At 47.8% G+C, this 8,458-nt stretch overlaps 1 protein-coding gene and 1 pseudogene across 1 annotated transcript in view; both read left to right on the top strand.

Annotated features, from left to right (window-relative positions):
- Window positions 1–8,458, top strand: part of LOC131588612 (zinc finger protein 239-like) — a 102,369-nt gene that overhangs the window by 53,727 nt on the left and 40,184 nt on the right. The window lies entirely within an intron of this gene.
- Window positions 410–7,776, top strand: LOC131588467 (class I histocompatibility antigen, F10 alpha chain-like; annotated as a pseudogene).

The following is an 8,458-nucleotide window of genomic DNA, read 5'->3' as shown; positions in this document are numbered from 1 at the left end:
TCCCTTATCCTGTACCAATCCCCCCCACACACCCCTTTTCCCATCCATGCCGCCTTTCCCAGTCCCCAGACCCCGCCTTTTCCTTCACCCTGAGACCCCCCAGACCCCCATTCCTGCTTTTCTCAGCTCCCACCCCCCCCTTTCCTCTGCATCAAGTAGACCAAGGGGGCACCAAGCCCCCCGTTCCAGCCATCCCAGTTCTCCCCACCTCGTGACCTTTTTCCTTGGCACTGGGGACCCCTGGACCCCCTTTCCTGGGCACAGGGACCTGCTGGGACCCCCACCCCACCTCTCTTAGTCCCTGCACCCCCCCTTCCATAACTCTGGAACCCCCTGAGCCCCTGGACACTGGGACCCCCTTGTCCACCCCACCTCTCTCGCCCCTGGATCCCCTTTCCTTGTCCCCAGGATCCCCAAACCCCTTCCTGGCTCTCCCAGTTCCCCTTTCATTGATTCATGACCCCCTCAGCCCCCCCAAATCTCCGTGTCCCCCCAGTTCTCCACTCCCTGCATTACCTGCATGTGGCGGTGTCAGAGCCCAGCCCGGGGGTCCCCCAGTTCATGGCTTTGGGGTTCATGGACAGGATCCCCTTCACGCGCTACGACAGCGAGCAGGGCCGGGTGGAGCCACTGACGCAGTGGATGGAGGATGGAGCCGAGATGGGATATTGGGAGCGCCAGACTCAGAACTGTCAGGTGAACCAGCACGTGGGTGCGGAGGGCCTGGAGACGCTATGGCACTGGTACAACCAGAACAGGGGTGAGTGGGGGCATCTGTGGGGCTGGGATGGGAACTGTGGGGTGGGAATGGGAATTGTGGGGCTGGGATGGAGATCTGTAGGGCTGTGATGGGTTCCTGGGGGCTAGGATAGGGTCCGTGGCGCTGGGATGGGATCTGTGGGGTGGGAATGGGATCCATGACTTTGGGATATGGATCCATGGAGCTGGAATGGATTCTGTAGGGCTGGGATGGAATCCATGGGGCTGGGATGGGACCTGTGGAACTGGAATGGGGGTCCATGACTTTGGGACATGGATCCATGGAGCTGGGATGGGATCTGTGGGACTGGAATGGAAATCCATGGCTTTGGGACATGGATCCATGGGGCAGGGATGGGATCTGTGGGGCTGGGACACAACTCCATGTGTCTCTGTGGATACAATCCCCCTAGGTCTCCACACCTCACAGTGGCTTTACGGCTGTGACCTCCTGGTCGATGGGAGCATCCATGGCTCCCAGCGGGAGGGCTAAGACGGGTGAGATTTCATCTCCTTCGAGCTGGGATCCAAGAGCTTCGTGGTGGCCGACGACACTGCTGAGATCACCCAGAGACTCTGGAAAGAAAAAGGGAATGTGGCTGAGGGGCACATCAGGCTCATGGAGGGGCAGTGGGATGGGAGGGATCAGACCAGGCCTCGCTGTCCCCAAGTGTCCTTGAGTGTCCCAAAATTGGTACTTGGGATCACAGAGAGGTTCCCTGGCCATGACCACAGCCATGACACAAGCACAAGATGGCCGTGAGATGAGAGTGATCATGAGTGACTGACGCTGCCTGTTTCCCACGGCCTTCCACGCTTTGGCTAGCCCTGGACTTTCTGGCCGGTGGCAACGCCAAGAGTGGGGAACCGTGCAAGCACAATGCGTCTCAACACGGAACCTCCAGAGCTCCACGCAGTCAGGCTCTGTGAATCCCAATGGTCGTAGGTCGCGGCGAAGGGAGAGAGAGGACTCAGTCTCTTCCAACTTCCCAGGAAAGAGTTTTATTATAAGGGCAAGGGAGCGATGACAAGGGAAAGGGCTGGGACTGCAGGGAAGAGGTCTGAGCCGAGACCCCGAGCACCTCTGTGCGTCGGGTTTTAAAGGCAAGGGGCGGTGAAAGCACTAACCAATGGGGATACATCAGAGGAGTGGTCATAGGAGGGGATTACAATGTTCAGAACCAATGGTAGTGACACGGGGGAGGGACGGCAGCTAGACAATCAATGGGGCTTCGAGGAAGGGATAATGGGCAGGGAAAGAGCTAGAATAAAGGGTTGGGTTTACATAGACAGACTTGAGGGCAGGATGAGGGTGATGGATGGGGAATTCTCTGGAAATAAGGGATGGGTTTACAGTGATGGATAACTGGGAACAGACCACTCTAGATAACAGGGGGGCAACTGGGACAAACTAATTCGAACTTAACAAAGGTAGACAAACCGGCGGCAACAAGTGACACAACCCTGAGATGATTATGGCCATGGGATGACCATGACTGTGACCATGGCTGTGACCATGGCTGTGACCATGACCAGGAGGTGACCATGACCAGGAGATCACCATGACCATGACACAACCACAACCTTGACCATGAGATGATTTGGACCAAGAGATGACCATAGCTTGGCCATGGGACAGCCGTGGCCTTGAGGTGACCCTGACGTGATCATGGCCATGAGATGACCATGAGGTGACAATGACATGATCATGAGATGGCCATTACAGTGAGATGACCATGAGCATAAAATGATGGTGATCAGGAAATGACTGTGACCACAAGATGACCATAAGATGATCGTGACAATGATATGACCATGAGATAACCATGACACCACCATGGCCATGAAATGATGAAGGCCTTGAGATGACCATGACTGTGACCATGGCATGATCTTGACCAAGAGGTGACCACACCACACCATGGCTGTGTGGTGATCAAGACCATGAGATGATCATGACACAACCATGGCTGTGAGATGATTGTGACCATGAGGTGACTGTAAGATGACCATGAGATGACCATGACCATAAGATGATGGTGATGACCATAACTGTGGGAAATAAGAAAACCCTTACAGAATAAGGACCTTTTCCACCTCTGTTAAATCCTGGTTACTTCCGTTCATTTTTGTTCCCCAAAAAGCACTCTGGGAAGGGTTCAGCTGCGGGTCAGATGGTCCGCGAGTGGGCTGGTGGTCATCTCATGGGTGAGGCAGTGATTGGCTGGGGAGATGCGTGGCCACCACATGATCAGAGAGCTGATTGGGTAAAGGGACACATCAACAGCAATACCGCAGTGGCAGGCAGCCAATGTGTGCTTGGTTCGGTTTAGTTAAGTTTGGTTGAGTTTGGGTCAGGTTTGGTTGAGTTTGAGTTAGGTTTGGTTAAGTTTGAGTTAGGTTTGGGTCAAGTTTGGGTTAGATTTGGGTTAAGTTTGGTTAATTTTGGGTTAGGTTTCGAGTATAAAAAGGCTCGGTTGGTTACAATAAAGGATCTTTGAAGCAAGCAAGGAAGTCCGTGTGTCTTCGTTCCCCATTGCTACTCATGACCATGAGATGGCCATGATGATGACCATGAGATGAGTCAGCTATGATCCTGGCATAACCATGATATGATTGTGGCCATGAGTTGACCATGAGACAATCGTGAGGTGACCGTGACCATGTGATGACCATGTCTGTGACCATGACCATAGATGACCATATGATTGTGGCCATGAGTTGACCATGAGATGACCATGACTGTGACATGACACAACCATGACCATGAGATGACCATGATATGATTGTGGCCATAAGTTGACCGGGAGACGATCATGAGATGACGATGACCATGAGATGACCACGACTGTGACCGTGCCCATGAGATGATCATGACCATGCGAGGACTGTGACCATCAGATGACCACGACATGACTGTGATCAGGAGATGACAATGAACATGAGATTATGGTGCTCAGGAAATGACCATGACCATGACATGACTATGACTGTGGCCATGACATGACTGTGGCCATAAGATGACCATGAGCATTTCATGACCATGACACAGCCATGAGGTGATCAAGGTCATGAGATGACCATGAGATGACCATGAGGTGACCATGACTTAACCATGGCCATGGGGTCATTAAGACTATGAGATGAGCAAGAGATGACCATGGCCTTGATACAACAATGACCATGAGATGACCATAATGAGGAAACTATGAGCATGTGATGATTGTGACCAAGAGATGACCACAACACAACCATGGCCATGAGACCATTGTGACCATGAGGTGATTCTGAGATGACCGTGAGATGACCATGACTATAAGATGACCATGACCGTGAGATAACCACAACATGACCATGACAGGATCAAGACCATGACAGGATCGTGACCATAAGATGACGACAAGATGATCATGAGATGACCATGACCATGACATGATCATGACACAACCATGACCTTGAGATGACCGTGACCATATGATGGCCATGACATGAACTTGACAGAACCATGACCATGACTGTGACCATGACCATTACAATGAGATCACCATCACCATGAGATGATGGTGATCAGGAAATGACCATGACCATGAGATGACTGACCATGAGATGACCATGATCATAAGATGACCAGGACCATGGAATGACCATTACAGTGATATAACCATCACTATGAGGTGACCATGAGCATGAGATCATTGGGACCAAAAGATGACCATGAGATGACCACAACATGGCCATGGCCATGTGTGACCATGATCATGAGGTGACTGTGAGATGACCCTTACAGTGAGATGACCATGAGCAGGAGAAGACCAAAACAGAATCATGGCCATGACATGACTATGAAATGACTATGACATTGATAGCAAAAGGTTTTGAAAATTAGAAAATTTGGGGACTTAGAAAGAAAGTTAGGTTTGGAAAGCCCTGAGAAAAGTAGGCTCTGGGAAATGTTAGGCCTTGTGTTTGCTAAAGATCAGGTCAAACTGCACCTGTGTAATCAGTAGATGATCATGATACAATTGTTAGATATGATTAGATATAATTATTGTTTAAAGAACATGAGGAACAATGTTAGGGGGCTGGGGGGGGAATCACGAAAAATCCATGCTTGGGTAAAAACCATGCTTACAATACAACAATGCAAGTTTAATAATTAATATGTAAGTTATATAATGATAGAATATAAAAACATGTTCAACCCAAAACCAAGATGGGTCAGATTTGGGTATGTGTACCCCTGACACCCAGATCTCTTCAATAAAGCACCTTCATATAATCATTCCATGGTTATGTGTGTTCCTGAACACTAATATTTTGGCACCCCAGATGGGACATTGTGAGTGCTGCTGAGTGAACTCGTGACCCGATCACGATCCAGCCGGCACCGAGGGATCCTTGGGGAGCCCATCAGCCACGACTGTCTCTGTTGCTCACAATGTCTATGGGAGAGAAAGGTAAGGTGCTTTACCTGGTCTGGGTGCCTGCCAATAAAGCTGCGCGTGGTAGGACTAAAGGAATTCCTGTTCATATTGCCTAGGCACCGTCAATAAGACAACTGCGAAAGCGTCGCAGGTTTGGCATTTGTGGTGTATTATAGTTGTAACATGGAGAAGATTAAAGGGGTTTTGGGCAGCAATGCTTCCATACCAGGTACTTCTTTGGGGTGCTTATTAGCACATTGGAAACAAGGTAACTTTGGGGAAGAATTACATAAGACTAAGTTAATTTCGGCGAGATCTCCCACAGAAAAAGACCCCAGTGACCCCGTCTCATCCGTTGGTAGCTATAACCCCCCTCTTCTCTCTCTCTTTACTTTGTTTTCTTTATCTCTCTCCCTCTCTCTCCCCCCCTCTCCTCTATCGCATAACCCTTATTGGCACTAAAATAAAGGTACATTATTGCTGTTGTGATTTAAACTGAAATCCCTTCGTGTCCTTTTTGCACTCTGAGATCAAACAAACTTCTCACAACTCCCACACGTGCTAGCGAATCATGACATTTAAACTGGAGTCACAGACAGGATTTCTGACAGACAGAAGGGGCTGCAGGTTTGTTGTGCAGTCTGTATTAGGGGAAGGACGTCTCGCTCCAGCCGCACCCAGCCCGACACTCCCAAAAGAGCGAGCGGTGTCTAGAAAGCAAGGGGGGCGACTCGAATTTCCCACAAACTGCACACACCGAGGTGAAAAGCACCCCACACTCACTTGAGGGCTCTGTCTGCAGAATTTCACAAAAGATCACTTAGTGCAAAAGGGTGGGACTGTTGATGTTGTTGTTGTGTGTATGAATTTTGACTGCTTGGTGTAGCAGAAAGACAACCAGAATTTTAAACTGAAGGAGTGCCTCCCAAACAGATTTGGTCTTTTCACCCATACAGGGAAGCAAAAAGCTGTGTGTGTGTGTGTATAATTTAAGTTTATACCTCCCTGTAGTGGTTTTCCCTTTGTAAAAATGACTGAAAATGGCAGTGCAGAAGTTAAAGCTGCATTTTATGCTCTTTTAGCAAAACACAATGCCAGACCCTCTCCAGGAGGGGAAGAGTGGGTGCTTAGTAACTGGTTTAATTTGAAAAATGTGATTGATAGAGTATGCTTTTTTACAACATGAAACAAAATTTAAACTGGGCAAAAATAAAACTATACTCTGCTCAGTTTTGGGAGCTTGTCTTACAGCAGCTATAGAAATTAGCTTTAAGCAAAGAAGTGAGGAAAGAACTATAATAGACTCGCTCCAAAACCTAGTTAAAATTTTACAAAAACAATTAAACGAAGAAAAGAGTAAGATGAATCTGTTGCAAGCAGCCCTCCATAACAAAAATTCAAAAATGCTGACTCGCTAAAAGAAACAGAAGAGAGGGAAACCCCTCTCATTAATCAAATTTAACCTCAAAAAGAGCTAATTAATTGCAGTAGAAAATATGGACCTGTAAAAAAATCCCAGAAGAAAATCAGAGAAAGCAAAGGGTGTTAGATACATTGGTTCTCTTAACAAATTTGTTTTCCCAGAAAAGGGAAAACAAATCTCTAACCGCCAGTATGGGTGGTCACTAGAGAAAAAGAAGAGGGTCCCCAGAAACGTAATAGATGGCTTATCACTTAAAAGTTGAGTAAAGTAGTTTTTAATTGGCACTTTCTCAAGTTCATTGTATCGAATGCCCCATTATATAACCCAGCACACTTCCACAGGCTTCGGGCTGGGAGCCAAAGCAGTCTCCTTCTCAGCTTCTGGGAGTGGAGCCCAAACAGCTTTAGAATCAGGGAAACTGGTAACTCTGCCTCTCATGGGTGAGCAGAGAGGCAGAGGTTGGTTGTATTTAAAATGCTCACTAGAAATAACAAAACTGGAGACATACTGATTATAACAATAGCGGGTCCTAAACGTGCACCTATTACTTCTGTAGTTAACACTCGAGCCCAGATTTCTGTGTTGACCAATACAGACTAGTACAGGATTTGAGAGCAATAAATAGAATAACTAAAGATATTTACCCAGTGGTAACTAATCCCTACACATTGTTAACATCCATAAAAGAGAAATAGAAATGGTTTACTGTAATTGATTTAAAAGATGCCTTTTTCTGCATACCCCTTGACAAAGAAAGTAGGAAACTGCCTTTGAGTGGGAAAATCCAGAAAATGGAAGGAAAACTCAGCTCACCTGAACACGACTCCCACAAGGATACAAGAACAGTCCAACCCTATTTGGAAGCCAGCTGGCGAAGGAGCTGGAGATTTGGACTGAGAATGGGCAAGTACCAAGAGAACAATACCTGCTGTTACAGTATGTTGATGATATACTGACAGCTACAGAAGAGAAAACAACCTGCAGAAAGGTAACAATTGAAATTTTAAATCAGCTGGGAATGGGAGGATATAAGGTGTCTAAAGGAAAGGCACAAATTGCCCTGCAGACTGTGATTTACCTGTGATGTGAAATCTCACAAGGGCAATGTAAGCTGGGTACTAATTGTATTCAAGCTCTTTGTGCTGTTCCAGAACCCCAGAACCTGCATGAGCTGTGAGTTTTCCTTGGGATGACAGAGTGGTGCCGTGGATCATGGACTATGGACTAATTGCAAAACCCCTGTATGAAGCCCAGAAGACACAACCGCTTACCTGGGGCAGACCACAGAAGGAGGCCTTCCTCAGACTGAAGGAGGCATTGACAACAGCTCCGGCGTTAGGATTGCCTGATCTATCCAAAGATTTTCAGCTGTTTGTGCATGAAAGATCACACCCAGCACTGGGAGTGCTGACCCAACATTTGGGAAGCTGGAAAAGGCTGGTAGGCTGCTTTTCCAAACAACTTGACAACGTGAGTGCCAGATGGCCTTCATACCTGTGGGCAGTTGCAGCCACTGTGATGCTGATCCAAGAAGCCAGGAAACTCACGATGGGTAGACACATAGACGTCTATGTGCCACACATGGTGACCACTGTTTTAGAACAAAAGGGGGCCATTGGCTATCTCCAAGCAGGATGATGAAATTCCAGGTAATCCTGACTGAGCAGGATGATGTCACACTAAAGACAGCTAACCTTCTGAATCCAGCTTTGTTCCTAGGTACCACAACTGAAGAAGGCCCACTGGAACACGATCGTGTGGCAGTGATAGAACACACCTGTTCAGCCAGAGCAGATTTGAAAGATGTCCCACTGGAACAGGCAGACTGGGAGCTGTTTACAGATGGAAGCAG

The sequence above is a fragment of the Poecile atricapillus genome, chromosome 26 (genome assembly GCF_030490865.1).
Source record: "Poecile atricapillus isolate bPoeAtr1 chromosome 26, bPoeAtr1.hap1, whole genome shotgun sequence".
Taxonomy (NCBI): domain Eukaryota; kingdom Metazoa; phylum Chordata; class Aves; order Passeriformes; family Paridae; genus Poecile; species Poecile atricapillus.
The sequence above is the reverse complement of the archived record's forward strand: the minus strand, read 5'-3'. Positions and strand labels throughout refer to the sequence as shown.